This window comes from Ochotona princeps, chromosome 24 (genome assembly GCF_030435755.1).
Source record: "Ochotona princeps isolate mOchPri1 chromosome 24, mOchPri1.hap1, whole genome shotgun sequence".
Classification (NCBI taxonomy): Eukaryota; Metazoa; Chordata; class Mammalia; order Lagomorpha; family Ochotonidae; genus Ochotona; species Ochotona princeps.
In genome coordinates, this window is record NC_080855.1 from 36,414,721 (window position 1) to 36,434,752 (window position 20,032).

At 42.7% G+C, this 20,032-nt stretch overlaps 1 pseudogene; it reads left to right on the forward strand.

Annotated features, from left to right (window-relative positions):
* LOC131483180 (TBC1 domain family member 12-like) overlaps positions 1–1,456 on the forward strand; it is a 39,004-nt pseudogene extending 37,548 nt beyond the window's left edge.
* Positions 1,457–20,032: the final 18,576 nt, after the last annotated feature.

Below are 20,032 nucleotides of genomic sequence, written 5' to 3' on the forward strand. Positions count from 1 at the left end.
TGATTCACCTGTGAAGTGCTTTGTTTTCCCAAGCCCAGGAATTGCTGTTTGCTCATTGCTACTGAGCTGATATTCACTCCTAGCCATGGAACAGGGTTGCCAGCCTCTCCAAGTATGGTTTGAGCAGCTGCAGCAGACAAAGCGTTGAATGGCAGCCAGTGACGGGTAAGATGGACCGGGAATGGACCCACCTAAGACTGGGCCTCCGTCATGCTATGGAGATTCCTGATGATGGGTAAGGCTGATAACCTGAGAGTCCACAACCTAAGACAGGTGCATTCAAGTCTGCTTTAATACAGAAGGGGGAATATGTTGTGGGCTGAGGAACTGATTTACATTCCTTTAGCTGAGCACTCAGGAATCGGGCCTATGGCAGTAGCATCTGGCCTTTGCAGACTCATTGGCGTCCTATTGTCCTGTTAATGGGCTTGGGGAGAAGAGGCTATAATATGGTAATAAAGAGGCTTAGGAGCAGACAGCTCCCACCACTTCTAACACCATCATGGTCTTCGTGTGTCCCTGCTTTTCGCTCGGACATTTGCCGTGCCTACTAGGCCGGCTCAGCTAGCTGCGACAACTTGGGGCAGCCGAGATTCAGTGATTGGCATCTTACGGAGGGTGTGCCCCCAGCCACCTCAGCAGAGAAGGCTAGTGGGGGTTTGGGCACTGAGTGCGCCTTGGCTGGTCTGACGTTTGCTCGAATACCCAGGACACTTAGGAGGTGAGCAGCTGCCAGAGCGCCCTTGACCATCTGCCTCCTGCAGCTCGCCATCTCAGAGCAGAAATTGGCGGGTAAGGCCAACCTGACACAAAGCAACAGGAGCTTCTCTGATTTCTGCTTCTCTGATTTCATCACCAGAAACCTTTCCCCAAAAAGGAATAAGGAACTCTAATCAGTTAGCTATTGTGCTTCTGGTTGATAATTATTTGGTTACATCCTTCCCAGAGAAAATCTTCAGGAAACTTCCAAAATCATTCAGCACAAATAGGAAGCAAGGACAGACAGGACCTGTAAAGAAGTCCCTAAGAATTTTGCTTGTGAACGCTTTCTAACCTATCCTGATTCCAGCCAAATCTGTGGGAGAAGTTTTAGGTCACCGTCAAGAATGAGAGGAGATGGTGGCTGAGGCTAAAAACACAAGTGCATAAAAGAAAACGACTCATTAAAGAGCGATTTAAACAGGAGGATAATTATGCAAATGCAATGGTGATTTTGATGAGTGAAACGTGCCCAGTTGTGAAGTAACCCATTCACACCAGAGCGCCATAATTGTTATGTCAGAAGTTGCCCCCCTTGTGGTTGTGGGAAAATATGGAGTCTAGCTGTAAAAATGAACTAAATATCAGTCATGAACTCAATGAAACCTTCATTTCAAGAGCAAAAGAAGGGTGGAGGGGCTGGCGCGATGGATCAGTAACTAACTCCTTGCCTAGCAAGCGCTGGGATCAGGTATGAGCGCCAGTTCTGGTCCCGAGAGCTCCACTTCCCATCCAGCTCCCTGCTTGTGGCCTGGGAAAGCAGTAGAGGATGGACCAAAACCTTAGGATACTGCACCTGCATATAAGACCCAGAAGAAGCTTCTAGCTCCCGGCTTTGAATCAATTCAACTCTAGCCATTGTGGCCAATTTATGAGTGAAACAGTGCATGGAAGATCTTTTTGTTTCTGCTTCTCTCTGTCTACTTGCCTTTACAATAAAAATAAATGAATCTTTAAAAATAAGAAAGAATAAGTTTCAGTGAAATATGTTCTGAGAATGGGATACAGAAGGTGTGTTTATTGCTGATGGAGAGGCCAGTCTGGAATTAGATAGGTTGTATCCAGTACATTTCCATGTCTACATCTTTCAGAAGGGTGGTCCGAATCATGACATTTTACATGGTATCTTACGGGCATTGACATTACAGAGCTGATGTTGGCTATGTCCAAGGGCTGTCCTTCATCACAGCAGCACTCATTTTCACTTAGGAAGAAACAGATGTCTTCATTGCATTTACAAATCTTCCTAATTAGGAAATTTGGGGAAAGATGGCTGACTGCAGAGAGCTGGTGTAGGGTGGAGTAGGGAAAGAGGGGAACCGATCCAGCAGAGAAACAGGCCAGGAAACACAAAATTGTAGGAGAAGAGTGGGAAGGTCACTGGAGCTCACTAAAGCAAGAAGATCTACACAGAGTGAAAGAACAGCCACAAAAAGTGGGAAAGAAAATACAGCACGCTGTGAGAAACTTGATGAGTCACGATCCCAGGCAGGGGGAAGGCAGCAGAGTCTCAACCGTCCCAGGGAAAACAGAGGCGGCTGGAAGGATAGGCGCCCACACCAACAGGGGCACCAGTCCACTGGAGGGCAGGAGCCCCGAGAGGAGGCTACTGGACTGATCATAGGGGGCATCATCCCCTGCAGAAGTGGAGGACAAGCAGGGGAGATTTCGCAGAAGCAGGCCTCCCAACTGCTCAGCAGCTTTGAGAGAGTGCAGAGGGAACAGGAGCAGTGCTGTGGGACCGGGACTCAGAAATCCCCATATCAGCTCTGAACAGTGGAATGGCTGCTAGAGAATCCAGTGGATCCTATTGCTGGGCTCAACCTGAGCTCCAGAGGCTGGGCAACACTCGGCAGAACCTCATGACCTGAGCAGAAGAGCAAAATAGTAGGGGCACGGCTGCTTGCCCCTCACAGCTCTGTGCCTCTCAGGGCTCTGCTTCCACCTTTGAGAAAGTGCAACTGAGAAAGTAGCTTCCTATAGGGGCCAGGGCTGTGAATTCAAAGCAGAGAACAGCCACTGCCTCAGGCAGAATCCCCTGCTGGGCTCAGCTGGAGACGCCAAACCAGAGCTCAGTGGATTCAGCCAGACAGATTCTCCCAGCAGGAGCCTGCTCAGAAAAACCTGCCTGCCTGGTGGCAGGAGGCAGTGTTCTGCCTTTCAGCAGAGCAGCACTTCTGAGTGGGAATTCCAGAGAGCAGAGTTCAGCGCTGAGGCCCGCAGAAATTTCCAACCCAGCCCGGGGTTGGGGATTTCAAGCTTTGAGCAGCAGAGGCCTCTGCTGTGCTAAACTCAAGCCCTGAAGGAAAGTCTCAGCTCAGCACTGAGGCAGAAACCCCCGCTGTGCTAGGCTTGTGACCCAGAGCCGAGGTGCGGCTTGGCTCAGCAGAGTGAATCTCAGTGGGGCAACCCCTTTGAGTGGGACCTGCAGGGGGAGGGGCCTGGCACTAGGGCTGGCCCACAAAGCTTCCTGACCCAGCTTGGGGCTGTGATCTACAGACCCGGAACAGCAAGTAGCTGGTGAATCAGGCAGCACGCCCTGCTGGGCTGAGCCAGTGACCCCAAACCATAGCCGGCTCAGTGGAATCGACCAGACAGGTTCTCTCAGTGGGAGCCTGCTCAGAAAAGCCTGCCTGCTTGGTGGCGGTAGGCAGTGTTGCGCCTTTCAGCGGAGTAACAAATATGAGTGGGAATTCTAGAGAGCAGAGTTCAATGCTGTGGCCCGCAGAAATTTCCAACCCAGCCCGGGGTTGGGGATTTCAAGCTTCGAGCAGCAGAGGCCCTTGCGGTGGTAACCTCAAGCCCTGAAGGAGTGTATTGGCTCGGCACTGAGGCGGAAATCCCTGCTGTGCCAGGCTTGTGACCCAGAGCCGTGGTGCAGCTCGGCAGAGTGGATCTCACTGGGGCAACCCCATTGAGTGGGAGCTGCAGGGGGAGGGGCCTGGCACTAGGGCTGGCCCACAAAGCCTCCTGACACAGCTCAGGGCTGTAGATTACAAACTCTGAGCAGCAAGCAGCTGGTGACTCAGGCAGCACCCCCTACTCTACTCAGCTGGAGCCTCAGAGGTGGTGGTGCCACCCAAGCGATCTGCTAAATCAAGAAGAAGCACAGGCAAGCAGGGCCACCGCAGTGCGCTTCCCAACAAGGCTAAACATTTGTGAGGGTTAGGCTGGGTGTAGAACCGCAAGCTATACAACTACCCAGAGCAAAGACAAGAAGCCCAAGGTTACAAATTCTATCATCTACACTCCACCCCTATTGGCACATATAGGACAACTCCTAATCAACTAGCTGCAACGGAGCCAGGTGGCAGAAATATAAACCCAGGCGCAAACGAAGCAACCCAAAAACAACCCCACCATCACCTGCTGTCCCCAATAGAGTAAGAAATATAACGCTTATGCCAGCACCCCTACAGCAGCAGGTAGATCACACTTCCTACAGATTACAGCACTGAGGGCAACGGCTGTGGACAAACAAGTCAGACGCTAAACTCCCAAAACAACAAGAAGCAAAAACACAATGAGGAGAAGTATCAGAAAAAGTATTGACCCAGAAGAAAGATCAAGCACTCATTCCCAATACAACCAAAAACTAATTCCAATATCTGAGATACAAGATGAAGACATAGAGGAAATACCAGATAAAGACTTTAAGAAACTAGTGATGAAATTCATCAGAGACAGCGAGAAGCGCTGGGAAGAGTCCAAGGTATTCGAAAACCATGTCACTGCAGAAATAAATCAAGTCACAAAGGGAATCCTCGATCTAGAACACAAAATTGAAAGCCTAACCAACAGAATGAACACAGCAGAGGACAGAATATCAGAATTGGAAGACAATCAGAATGAAAAGCAGCAGCTCATCAAACAGTTGGAGACAAATCTAGAGAAAGCCAATAGGTCCATACAGGAAATGAAAGACAAGCTCAAAAAATCAAATATTAGAATAATAGGCCTACCTGAAGGAGTGGAAAAGGAGACAGGCTTGCAACGGGTGCTCAATGAGATAATACAGGAGAACTTCCAGAATACTGGAAATATAAATCCAGCACAAATCCAGGAAAGACAAAGAACCCCGAGTAGATTCGATCCAAACAGATTGTCACCCAGACATTTGGTCCTCAAGCTACCTTCAAGTGAACATAAGGACACTATTCTAAGACAAGTAAGAAGAAAGGATAAGATTACTTTCAGGGGAAGGAAAATCAGAATCACAGCCGACCTATCAGAAGAAACGCTCCAAGCAAGGAGAGAATGGGGTAAAACCTATCAAATCCTGAAACAAAACAACTGCCAACCAAGAATAATGTACCCAGCAAAGCTCTCATTTGTATTTGAGAATGAAATCAAATACTTCAGCAGTAAAGAGAAACTCGAAGAATACATCAACACGAAACCAGCTCTGCAAAATCTCCTCAGGAAGGTGCTAAACCCAGAAACAAAAAATGAAAACCAAAATCAAAGATGGCAAATGGGAAGACCTCCCCACTAAAATCCATGCAAGGAAAGTCAACCAATCAGAAACTCTAATACTCGCAAATACACACTTGCACACTTATACACACTCATGGAAGCCCAAAATCACACCTCTCAATATTGTCCCTAAACAAAAATGGCCTAAACTCACCAATCAAAAGGCATAGATTAACGGAATGGATCATCAAACAGCACCCACCTATATGTTGCCTACAAGAGACACATCTAACCAGAAAAGCCTCTAAGAAATTGAAAGTGAAGGGATGAAAAAAGACATTTCATGCCAATGGACGAGAAAAAAAGGCTGGCGTAGCTGTCCTAATCTCAGATGATTTAGACATCAAGCTGACAGACATCAAAAAGGACAGAGAAGGACATTATATATTGATGAAGGGATTGATCCACCAGGAAGTAATTACAATCATGAACATATATGCACCAAATTCCAATGCACCTAGCTACGTGAAGCAATTACTTACAGACTTAAGGGGAGACATAGATATGCACACAATAATAGTGGGCAATCTTAACACTCTGCTAACAACTATAGACAGATCAACAAAACAAAAACTCAACAAAGAAACAACAGAGCTCAGACAAACATTAGAACAACTGGACTTAGTAGACATTTATAGAACTTTTTATCCTAAGACCACAGATTATACATTTTTTTCAGCAGTGCATTGCACCTTCTCCAGGATGGACCACATGATAGGACACAAAGCAAATCTAAATCACTTCAAAAAGATAGGAATCAAACCGTGTGCCTTCTCAGACCACCACGGAATGAAATTGGAAATCAGCAACTCAAAATGCCCCAGGAAATACAGAAACTCTTGGAGGCTGAACAATATGCTATTAAACAAAAAATGGGTCAGGGAAGAAATTAAAGATGAGATCAAAAAATTTATGGAAACCAATGAAAACTCTGACACAACATTCCAAAATTTGTGGGACACTGCCAAAGCAGTGCTAAGGGGTAAACTCATCGCAATTGGAGCTTACGTCAAGGCCCAAAAGAGGCACCAATTACAGGAACTAAACACACACCTCCAGGAATTGGAAAATCAACAGCAGAAGAGCCCCACACACAATAGGAAGCAAGAAATCATCAAAACAAGGGAGGAAATTAATCAGATAGAAATAAAAAAATGATACACAAAATCAATGAATCAAAAAGCTGGTTTTTTGAGAAGATAAACAAGATAGACAACCCCACTGGCCCGACTGACAAACAAAAAACAAGAGAAAGCAAGAATTAACAGCATCAAAGATGAAAAAGGCAACATAACAACAGACACTGCAACCATTAAGGACATCATTAGAAATTACTACAAAGCACTGTACTCCAACAAATCAGAAGACCACCAAGAAATGGAAAAGTTCTTAGACTTCTACCACCTGCCAAAACTTAGCCCAGAGGCAGCAAAGGAACTGAACAAACCCATAACTGAAGCAGAGATTGAATCAGTGATTAAAGACCTCCCAACAAAGAAAAGCCAAGGCCCAGACAGTTTCACCACAGAATTCTTCAAAACATTCCGAAAGAACTAACCCCAATTCTCTACAAACTCTTCAAAACAATAGAAAAGGAAGCAACCCTTCCAAACTCTTCTATGAAGCCAACATTACCTTAATCCCAAAACCGGACAGAGATCCTACAGAAAAAAAAAAAAAAAAAAAAAAAAAAAAAAAAACTGCAGACCTATCTCTCTGATGAACATTGATGCTAAGATTCTCAACAAAATCCTAACCAACAGAATTCAAAAACACATCAGACAGATCATTCATCCACATCAAGTAGGATTCATCCCTGGAATGCAGGGGTGGTTCAACATTTTGAAATCCATAAATGTGATACACCACATCCAAAAACTGAAAAACAAGAATCACATGATAGTACCAATAGACACAGAAAAAGCTTTCGACAAAATCCAACACAATTTCCTGCTAAAAACCCTAACCAAGGTAGGCATAGAAGGAAAAATCCACAACATAATCAAAGCAATATATGAAAAACCCAACGTCAGCATCATACTGAATGGAGGAAAACTGGAACCTTTCACACTGAGATCTGGGACAAGACTAGAATGTCTGCTATCTCCACTGCTATTCAATGAAGTTCTAGAGGTACTTGCTGAGGCCATAAGACAAGAAAAAGAAATCAGAGGAATCCAAATAGGAAACGAAGAAGTCAAGCTCTCACTATGAGCAGATAACATGATTCTTTATGTAGAACAGCGAAGAGACTCAATACAGAGACTGCTAGAACTTATACGAGAGTTTGGTAGAGTGGCAGGGTACAAAATTAATGAAGAAAAATCAACAGCCATAGTGTATGCAAACAGCCCCAAGTTGGAAAAAGATCTAACCAGCAAAATACCATTCAAAATAACAGAGAAAAGTATGAAATGTCTGGGAATAAATCTAACCAAAATGTAGAAGACCTACTTGAAGAAAACTACAAACCACTTAAAAAAGAAATTGAACAAGATCTAGAAAGATGGAGTAACATCCCATGCTCCTGGATAGGTAAAATCAATATCATTAAAATGTCTATACTGCCAAAAGCAATATATACATTCAACGCAATCCCAATCAAATTGCCCAAAACATTCTTCATGGAAGTGGAAACAATGATCCAAAGGTCCATCTGGAAACACAAAAACACATGGATAGCTAGAACCGCTCTGAAGAACAGGAAGTTGGCAGGGGGAATCACAGTTGCAGACCTCTGGACATACTATAGGGCAGTGGTTGTCAAAACAGCCTGGTACTGGCACAAAGATAGAGAGGAAGATCAGTGGAACAGAATAGAAACACCAGAAGGGAACCCACACAGATACAGCCAAATAATCTTTGACAAAAACCAGATGACAATCCAGGCAAATGTGAAGGTCTGTTCAATAAATGCTGTTGGGACAACTGGTTAATAGCCTGCAGAAACAAAAAGATAGATCCACATCTCTCACCATACACTAAGATCAAATGTAAATGGATAAAAGATCTAAACCTACATCCAGAAACCTTCAAACTGTTGGAAGAAAATGTTGGAAATACTCTGCAAGATCTAGGGGTAGGTCCTGACTTATTAAAAAGGACTCCAAAAGCAGTAGAAATCAAGACCAGAATAAACAAATGGGACCTCATCAGACTAAGAAGCTTCTGTACAGCTAGAGAAACAATCAACAAAGTAAAAAAGCAGCCCACAGAATGGGAGAAGGTCTTTGCGCACTACGTAGGTGATAGAGGGCTGATCTCTAGAATATACAAAAAACTACAAAACAGCCAAAACACCAAAACAAACAAGCCGCTCAAGAAATGGGCACAGGAAATGGGCAGACATTTCACAAAGGAACAATCCCAAATGGCAAATAAACATATGAAAAAATGCTCAAGTTCCCTGGCAATAAGGGAAATCCAAATTAAAACATCAATGAGGTACCACCTAATGCCAGTAAGACTGGACCACATGAATAAAAGCACCAACAACACTTGTTGGCGAGGTTGCGGGAAAAGGAAACCCTATTCCACTGCTGGTGGGGCTGCAGGCTGGTACAGCCTCTATGGAAATCAGTATGGAGAACATTCAAACAACTCAAAATCAACATACCGTACGATCCAGCAATAGCACTCCTAGGAATATATCCAGAACACTTGTTTTATGAGAAACCAACATGCACTCCTATGTTCATAGCAGCACAATCAGTAATTGCAAAAACATGGAAGCAACCAAAATGCCCATCAGCAAAGGACTGGATAAGAAAGCTATGGTTCATCTACTCCATGCAATACTACTCAGCTATTAAAAAAAAAACAAAATGAAGTTCTTTGTGGCCAAATGGGCCAAACTGGAAACCATAATGCTAAGGGAAATGAGCGAATCCCAAAGGGTTAGATACCACACGTTTGCCTTAATTTAATATGATATGATGTTATGCATAACATATTAGGTTATGGATGTTATGTCATATGTAGTATATAAACTAAAATGGAAACGTGAATGGGGTGATCTCAGAATGTGGTTAAGAACTCGATTTTATTTTTAACATGTTGGCTGCTCAATACTATGTCAATTAATTCTATACCAATGTTACTTTTTGCTGATAATATGTTAGTGCTTTTATTTGATCGGGATGATTCTCTGCTAGCTCTGCCCTCAGACCATAGAGGGTCTCCCCAATAAGTAGTTGGACTTGACTGGAGTATAAGATGCTGGACTCTATGCCTGGCATATGCTTGCTAAGAGGGAATCTCAACTGAACTTGAACTATTGTTATGCAGCAGGGTGGTGGAACCCACCATGGGGGGGAGGGTGTGGAGAAGTGGGGGGAGAATCCCAGTTTCTATGAAATTACAACACAATGTAATTAATGAATAAATTTAATAATAAAAAAAATCTTCCCAATTAGCCATGCCAGTTAGCCTTTTTTCATGGGGATCACAGCACAACATTGAAATGTTTTGCTACATTGGAAGTATTCTTTGAAGAACATCTCTGCTAATTATTTCTTCATTTTAATCTTACAGTCTTACACCAGATATGTACTTGATAGAATAGATCTGGACACTGCCCACCAAACCCTTCCCACTTGGTCTGGCTGTTGAGTGTGGAATGTATTTAGCAGAGATAGGGAGCAGTTTTTGTCTGAGACTGGATTAGGAATCTGAGATACTCTTGTACAATGAACTTTATTCACATAGCACAGTTTCTTTTATTTTTACAGATGATATATTTGTTTTTGCTGGAAAGGCAGATTTTACAGAAAGGAGAGAGAGAAAGATCTTCCATCAACTGGTTCACTCCTCAGGAGTAACCTGAATAGCAAGATCTATGGTGCAGGGTCCCAAGGCTTTGGGCCGTCCTCCAGTGTTTTCCCAGGTCACAAGCAGGAAGCTGGATGGGAAGTGGAGCAGCTGGGATCAGAACAGTCACCCATATGGGATCCCAGCACATGCAAGGTGAGGACTTTAGCCACTACGCTATCGGTTTTGGCCCTATAGCATCATTCCTAACAAAGCTGATAGAAGATTTCACATACATATAAAAAAGAGTTCCACTATAGTACTGCAATTCTGAAGCAGAATTGCACCAAAAATGGGCTCAGATCTTTGCTTCTATAATGAGGGATATTAAAGAAGGATACAAGAACAATAGTCCTGCTGGGAAAAGTTAATCTTTAAAATTATAAGACTGATGATGGCACAGGTGCCACAATGGCACTTGGAGGTCACAGCAGGACTCTTACATACTGCTTTCTCTTCCAAGAATATGATCGTATAGATATTGTCTCCAGCTCAAACTCTTTGAAGGCATCATAGGCAAAGGATGAGTAACTACGGTTGTTAGGAAAGTCATGGTAATTGTATTTCATTCACAGTTTGGGGCAATTTTGGGTTACTGGGAACAAGGGAATTTTGGAGGGAGACTGCTATTTGTTTAGGCATTTTCTCCATAATATTCTGTCTGGACTTAAAAGGAAAATTCTTTCTCTTCCTTAAGAAATTCCTATGGAGAGACTCGCAAGATGGCTGAAATAGGAGGAAGACTGTGAGGGAGCTCATAGACAGAGAGGGCTAGAACGCGACAAAAGCGTTAGTGGAGCAGCATAGAGCTACAGGGAGAAGAACGTGAAGTTCCCTGGGCAGTGTGGAGCCAAAAAAATCTACACAACTGGGAAGAGCAACCAGGGAAAAACAAAACAAAGGGCAGGGAAGACGGCTTTCTGCTCCTGACCTGCTCAGTGACCATTGAGTGCAACTGCTGAGAGCCGCAGTCGACCCGCAGACCTCAGGACCCGCAGACGCTGTGGCCGTGAGGACCAGCACTGATCAGGACCCGCTGGCAGCTGCCCACCCTAGTCGCCAGGACCCGCCAGGACCTGCACCCACTGCAGATATCAGGACCCGAAGTCATCAGGACATGCTGGCATCTGCCTACCCTAGTCGCCAAGCCCCGCCAGGACCTGCAACCGCTGCAGTCTCCAGGTCCCATTGGGACCCACCAGGACCTGCACCAGACGCAGTCTCCAGGAGACGCACCCGCGGCAAGGGTTCCCACCAGAGGAAGAAGCAGACTGCAAGAACCTGAGGTTTGAGTGAGTTGGGTGGGGACAGTGGTGGGTCGGAGGCTTCAGGAGTTGGACCCCAGGGGCATGCACAGAGTCTGAACACCCTTGGTGCTCATCTCCCCGCCCCTCCCCCCCTGAGATTCCAGCGTCTGGGGACACAGGGCGAGTGCCTTGAAACTGCCAAAACTGTGTCTGGGAGGTGACGCACAGCGGTCCTGTGCACTGAGGAGAAAGGCAAAAGGCACACTGAATACTCCCCTGTGCCTTTGCGGTCTGGCTCTCAGCTGGGCGGTGCTATCCCACAGGAAACGTCTGTGCTGGGCAGTCCTGTGCTAGCGCTGAGGCGGTCGGTCCCCTGCAAGCGCTGGGGTGGGCGGGCCTGAGCAGGAGGTGCTTCCAGAGAGCACCTGGAACACCCCACAACCTATAGTCCCATGATTGAGAGACACACCAGGAGGGCACTGTGGACCTGCGTGCAGGAAGCGTTCCCAGAGAGCACCTGGAACCTCCATGCCCTGCAGTCCCTGGCACTGGGGACACACTGAGAAAGCACCTAGAATCCTCCAAGCCCTGTGGTCCCGCACACAGGGTGCGTTCACAGAGTGCCTTCACTCCCCCAAGCCCTGTGGTAGCATACCTGTAGGGGACGAGCTGAGAGTGCGCTTTGAATCCACTGGGCCCTGGAAGTGGCGCCCTGAAGTCCAGTGTTCTGGAGACACACCAAAAGTGCCTTGAAAATTCCCACACCCTGCTACTCCACGCCTGCAGACTCCGATCTCTATGGGATAGTGCTTGGAGACCCCTCAGCACACTGGTTCCTAGGTCTCTCAAAAAAGAAACACTAATGCAATGGGAAAAAATACCAGAAAAGGTAGACCCAGATGAGAGAGCCAACACCCTACCAATAAAGGATCAAAAGCCAATGTCTATTTCGGAGATGCGAGATGAAGACATGGAAGATCTACCAGACAAGGAATTCAAAAAAACAATGGTAAAATATGTCAGAGGCAATGAGAAGAATTGGGAGGACTTCAAGGAATTCAAGAACTACATAGTCACAGAAATACAACAAATGAAAAGTAAAATTCTTGACTTAGAGCACAAAATTGAGAGCCTAACCAACAGAATAAATACAGCAGAAGAGAGGATCTCTGAAATGGAAGACACACAGAACGAACAAACCCAGCTCATTAAACAGCTGGAGACAAGTCTGAACAAAGCCAATAAGACCATACAAGAAATGAAAGACAACCTCAGAAAATCAAATATTAGGATTATTGGCCTTCCTGAAGGAGCGGAAAAAGAGTCAGGAATGCAAATGGTGCTCGACGAAATTATACAGGAAAACTTCCAAAACACTTGGAACATGAACCCAGCCCAAATCCAGGACGGTGAAAGGGCTCCCAGCAGATATGACCCAAAGCGATCTTCACCCAGATATATGGTGCTCAAGTTCCACTCCAATGAAGACAAAGAAAGAATCCTGAGACAAGTACAAAGCAGAGAAAAGATCACATACCGGGGAAAACCAATCAGGATCACTGCTGACTTCTCTGAAGAGACCTTACAAGCAAGAAGAGAATGGACAAAGATCTTCCAAATCCTGAATCAGAATAACTATCAACCAAGAATATTGTCCCCAGGAAAGATCTCATTCGTATTTGAGAACGAAATAAGATACTTTCATAGCAAAGAGAAATTAGAAGAATATGCCAGCACAAAACCAGCTCTACAAAATCTCCTTAGAAATGCACTAATTCCAGAAAAAAAGGAGGCGAATCATAAGCAAAGATGGCAAACAGGAAGGTGTCCCCACTAAAGTCCACACAAGGAAGGGCAATTACACAGATATCAACACCCACAAAAACAAGTAAGGCAGGGCAAAATCACAACCTCTCAATTTTAACTCTCAACACAAATGGCCTGAATTCACCAATCAAAAGGCATAGGTTAACAGAATGGATTATCAAACAGCACCCAACTATCTGTTGCCTACAAGAGACACAGCTAACCAGAAGAGATTCTAAGAAACTGAAAGTGAAAGTTTGGAAACAGATATTTCATTGATGGACGAGAAAAAAAGGCTGGGGTAGCTGTCTTAATTTCAGATGATGTGGACTTCAATCTGACACACATCAAAAAGGACAGGGAAAGACATTATATATTGGTGAAGGGACTGATCCATCAGGAAGTAATTACCATTGTGAACATATATGCACCAAATTCCAATGCACCTAGCTACGTGAAGCAATTACTTACGGACTTAAGGGGAGACATAGATATGCACACAATAATAGCGGGTGATCTTAACACCCTACTAACAACAATAGACAGATCAACAAAACAAAAACTCAACAAAGAAACAACAGAGCTCATACAAACATTAGAACAACTGGACATGATAGATATTTATAGAATTTTTTACCATAAGGCGACAAATTATACATTTTTTTCAGCAGTGCATGGCACCTTCTCCAGGATCGACCACATGATAGGACACAAAGCAAACCTAAATAACTTCAAAAAGATAAAAATCATACCATGTACCCTCTCAGACCACCACGGAATGAAACTGGAAATCAGCAATTCAAAATAACCAAGGAAATACAGAAACTCTTGGAGGCTGAACAATATGCTATTAAACAAAAAATGGGTCAGGGAAGAAATTAAAGATGAGATCAAAAAATTTATGGAAACCAGTGAAAACTCTGACACAACATTCCAAAACTTGTGGGACACTGCCAAAGCAGTGCTAAGGGGTAAACTCATTGCAATTGAATCTCATGTCAAGGCCCAAGAGAGGCGCCAAATACAGGAACTAAACACACACCTCCAGGAATTGGAAAAGCAGAAGCAGAAGAGCCCCCGACACAACAGGAAACAAGAAATCATCAAAACAAGGGAGGAAATCAACCAGATAGAAATAAAAAAGTGATACACAAAATCAATGAATCAAAAAGCTGGTTTTTTGAGAAGATAAACAAGATAGACAACCCCACTGGCAAGACTGACAAAGAAAAAACAAGAGAAGGCAAGAATTAACAGCATCAAAGATGAAAAAGGCAACATAACAACAGACACTGCAACCATTAAGGACATCATTAGAAATTACTACAAAGCACTGTACTCCAACAAATCAGAAGACCACCAAGAAATGGAAAAGTTCTTAGACTTACACCACCTGCCAAAACTTAGCCCAGAGGCAGCAAAGGAACTAAACAAACCCATAACTGAAGCAGAGATTGAATCAGTGATTAAAGACCTCCCAACAAAGAAAAGCCAAGGCCCAGACGGCGTCACTACAGAATTCTACAAAACATTCCGAATAGAACTAACCCAATCTTCTACAAGCTCTTCAAAACAATAGAAAAGGAAGCAACCCTTCCAAACTCATTCTATGAAGCCAACATTACCTTAATCTCAAAACCAGACAGAGAACTAACAGAGAAGAAAAACTACAGACCTATCTCTTTGATGAACATTGATGCTAAGATTCTCAACAAAATCCTAGCCAACAGAATTCAAAAACACATCAGACAGATCATTCATCCACATCAAGTAGGATTCATCCCTGGAATGCAGGGGTGGTTCAACATTTTGAAATCCATAAATGTGATACACCACATCCAAAAACTGAAAAACAAGAATCACATGATAGTACCAATAGACACAGAAAAAGCTTTCGACAAAATCCAACACCACTTCCTACTAAAAACCCTAATCAGGGTAGGCATAGATCAAAAATCCACAACATAATCAAAGCCATATATGAAAAACCCAACTCCAGCATCATACTGAATGGAGAAAAACTGGAACCCTTCCCACTGAGATCTAGAACAAGACAGAGATGTCCACTTTCTCCACTACTATTCAACATAGTCCTAGAGGTACTCGCTGAGGCCATAAGACAAGAAAAAGAAATCAGAGGAATCCAAATGGGAAATGAAGAAGTCAAGCTCTCACTATACGCAGATGATATGATTCTTTATGTAGAACAGCGAAGAGACTCAATACAGAGACTGCTAGAACTTGTACAAGAGTTTGGTAGAGTGGCAGGGTACAAAATTAATGAAGAAAAATCAACAGCCATAGTGTATGCAAACAGCCCCAAGATGGAAAAAGATCTAATCAGCAAGATACCATTCAAAATAACAGAGAAAAGTATGAAATATCTGGGAATAAATCTAACCAAAAATGTAAGAAACCTATTTGAAGAAAATTACAAACTACTTAAAAAAAAATTGAACAAGACCTCAAAAGATGGAGTAACATCCCATGCTCCTGGATAGGTAAAATCACTATCATTAAAATGTCTATACTGCCTAAAGCAATATATACATTCAACACAATCCAAATCAAATTGTCCAAAACATTCTTCATGGAACTGGAAACAATGATCCAAAGGTTCATCTGGAAACACAAAAAAACACGGAAAGCTAGAACCACTCTGAAGAACAGGAAGTTGGCAGGGAGAATCACAGTTCTGGACCTCTGGACATACTATAGGGCAGTGGTTATCAAAACAGCGTGGTACTGGCACAAAGATAGAAAGGAAGATCAATGGAGCAGAATAGAAACACCAGACGGGAACCCAAACAGGTAAAGCCAAATAATCTTTGACAAAAAGACAAACAACAATCCAGGCAAATGGGAGGGTCTGTTCAATAAATGCTGTTGGGACAACTGGTAAATAGCCTGCAGAAACACAAAGATAGATCCACATCTCTCACCATACACTAAGATCAGATCTAAATGGATAACAGATCTAAACCTACATCCAGAAACCTTCAAACTTTTGGAAGAAAATGTTGCAAACACACTGCAACACTTAGGGGTAGGCCCTCACTTCCTAAAAAAGACTCCAAAAGCAGTAGAAATTGAGACCAGAATAAACAAATGGGACCTCATCACACTAAGAAGCTTCTGTACAGCTAGAGAAACAATCAACAAAGTAAAAAGCAACCCATAGAATGGGAGAAGATCTTCATCAACTACGTAGGTGATAGAGGGCTAATCTCCAGAATATACAAAGATATACGAAACAACCAAAATGTCAAAACAAACAAGCCACTCAAAAAATGGGCACGTTAAATGTGCAAACACTTCGCAAAGGAACAAACCCAAATGGCAAACAAGCATATGAAAAAATGCTCAAGTTCCCTGGCAATAAGGGAAATCCAAATTAAAACATCAATGTGGTACCACCTAACACCAGTAAGACTGGCCCACATGAATAAAAGCACCAACAACACTTGTTGGCGAGGTTGCGGGGAAAAGGGAACCCTACTCCACTGCTGGTGGGGCTGCAGGCTGGTACAGCCTCTACGGAAATCGGTATGGAGAACATTCAAACAACTCAAAATCAACATACCATATGATCCAGCAATAGCACTCCTAGGAATATATCCAGAACACTTGTTTTATGAGAAACCAACATGCACTCCTATGTTCATAGCAGCACAATCAGTAATTGCAAAAACATGGAAGCAACCAAAATGCCCATCAACAGAGGATTGGATAAGAAAGCTATGGTTCATCTACTCCATGGAATACTACTGAGCTATTAAATAAAACAAAATGCAGTTCTTTGTGGCCAAATGGGCCAAACTGGAAACCATAATGCTAAGGGAAATGAGCCAATCCCAAAGGGTTAAATACCACATGTTTGCCTTAATTTAATATGATATGATGTTATGTATAACATGTTATGTTATGAATGTTATATGTTGTGTATAAACTAAAATTGAAATGTAAGTGAGGTGGTCACAGAAGGTGGCTAGGAACTCGCATTTACTTTTAATATATTGATTACTCATTACTATGTCAATTAATTCTATAATGATGTAAATTTTTTTGATGGTATGTTAGTGCTTTTATTTGATCGGGATGGTACTCTGCTGGCTCTGCCTTCAGACTAGAAAGGGTATACCTAAGAAGCCGTTGAACTTGACTGGACAACAATAAGATGCTGGACTCTATGTTTGGTGTATGCTTGCAATGGGGGAATCTCAACTGAACTTGAACTGTGGTTATGCAACAAGGTGGAGGAACCACCATGGTGAGAGGGTTTGGGAAGTGGGGGAGAACCCAAGTACCTATGAAACTGTGTCACATAATACAATGTAATTAATGAATTAAAAATAATATATAATAAGAAAAAGAAATTCCTATGACTCAAAGAATTTTGCCATTTGTCCCCCTCATTGAACAAGTTGTTCATCTAGTATTTTAACATAAAGAAAACTAAATAAATGATAAAAGCAAACTTCTTTGCACTTTACTTGATTTTGGGAGTACTCAAAATATCAATGAGATATTTTAGTGATAAGAGCAAAAGGTAATGAGTTACAAGCATTCTGAAGCAGCACACTACTTGACAAAGCTTTATATATATGTTTAAATTTCCCTGCTGTTTATAGAAGAAGAAATTGTTAATTCCAATTGCAATTTGAAATCTTAATATGTACTAAATCCATGACTTACAAAACTAGATGTCTTTTTTCTTCTAATCAATGGAAATAAGATTAAAAGAAAAGCTAGAATAACTATTTTTTAAGATTTTTGTTGTTGTTGTTGTAAAGTCAGATATATAGAGAGGTACAGAAACAGAGAGGAAGATCTTCTGTCTGTTAATGTACTCCCTAAATGGTTGCAACAGCTGTAGCTGAGCCAATCCAAAGCCAGGAGCCAGGAGCTTCTTCCAGACCTCCCATTCGATGCACCAACCCAAGGCTTTGGGCTGTCTTCATCTGCTTCCTCAGGCCATAAGCAGGGAGCAGGATGGGAAGAGGGGCCCTTGGATATGAGCCGCTGATATCAGACTCCGGCACAAGCAAGGCGAGGGCTTTAGCCAGGAGGCTACTTACCTGGCCCAAATTAACTTTCTTTCAGTCCAACTTGAATGGCATAGTAGATAATGAATTACTAATCATTGGTAATTTGACATTAAACTTGTTAAGTTTAGATTTTGTTTTCAGTTTAAACTAAGTCATTGAGTATTATGAGTGATGCCTGTTTAACATGCTATTTGCTAAACTAATTTTTTATTTAAAGAGTTATTTATTTTTATTGGAAAGGCAGATATACGAGAGAAGCAGACAAAGAAAGGAATATCTCACACCCGAGGGTTGACTTCCCAAATGGCCCAAATGGCCAGAGCTGAGCCATTCCGAAGCCAGGAGCCAGGAACTTCCTCCAGGTCTCCCACAAGGGTGCAGGGTCACAAGGCTTTTGGCCTTCCTCTATTGTTTTCCCAGGCCATGAGCAGGGAGCTCGATAGGAAGTGGTGTAGTTGGGAAGTGCAGTAGCAAAACCATATGGGATCCCAGCATTTACAAGGCAAGGATTTTCGCCACTACGCTACTGTACTGGGCCCTGATAAACAAATTTATGGTGTGTTTTGATGTTGCAGTTTTGTCTGAAACAACACATGAGCACACTAATTCTGTTGGTGCTGTATTAACTGGCTTCACACCAAATAGCTTCAGACCCTTGTTAGTGTAATGAGTGTGACTTAAGGAGTGTGGGAACAGAGAGGCTTCAGGCCATTCTAGCCTAGAGACTACTGTTGGAACCCTCAGAAATTAACTCATTTTGTGAAGGCTTTGGTAATGCTAACTGGTAATGCAATCAAATGTTGAAGGAATTTCTAGGTGAACAGCTTTGGGATGATGTTTTCAGTCTGGTAGCTATTTCAAGTATATATGCATGTATATATTATATATATTATATGTATTACATATTACATGTATAATGCAAATATGAATAATTCACTAAAACTCCACTAGTACATAATCTGTGCAAATAAAAACTAAAAGCAGAAAAGAAGCAATAAGTGTATGAAAGAATAATAATGACCCTAGAGGCAGTCATGCTCATCAAAAGATACACATAAAAAATAAAGATGAACACTGAAGCAAATACTTCATAATAAGCTAAAATACTATAAGATAATGATAAAACTATAAAAGTTATACTTGTGACAGCTTGGAAACAGGTGACTAGAACAGAGAAAAAAGAAACAATTCATTTCAGTCACAAAAACTCAAGTTAGGGCCCAGCGGCATGGCCTAGTAGCTAAAGTCCTCTCACACTGGCCGTTGCGGCTCACTTGGGGAGTGAATCATCGGATGGAAGATCTTTCTCTCTGTCTCTCCTCCTCTCTGTATATCTGACTGTAATAAAATAAATAAATCTTTTAAAAAAATAAGTTAAAAAAAAACGTTAATACAAAAGTGAATCTACAGTGACATAATACATGAAGAGGATTGCAGAAAGCAAAATCTAAAATCCCCCCCAAAAAATTCAATCTGAGAAAGTGAAATTTATAGGAGATGGACAAATAATATTATTTGTGAAATAAGAAAATTTCAATTGTGAAAAAAGATTTATTTATGTTTATGTTTATTGGAAAGGTAAATTTTTTAAAAAGATTTAATCATTTTTATTACAAAGTCAGACATGCAGAGAGGAGGAGAGACAGAGAGGAAGATCTTCCATCCGATGATTCACTCCCCAAGTGAGCCGCAATGGCCGGTGCTGTGTCGAACCGAAGATGGGAGCCAGGAACCTCTTACAGGTCTCCCATGCGGGTGCAGGGCCCCAAGGCTTGGGCCATCCTCGACTGCTTTCCCAGGCCAGAAGCAGGGAGCTGGATGGGAAGTGGAGCTTCCGGGATTAGATCCAGCGCCCATATGGGATCACGGTGTGTTCAAGGTGAGGAC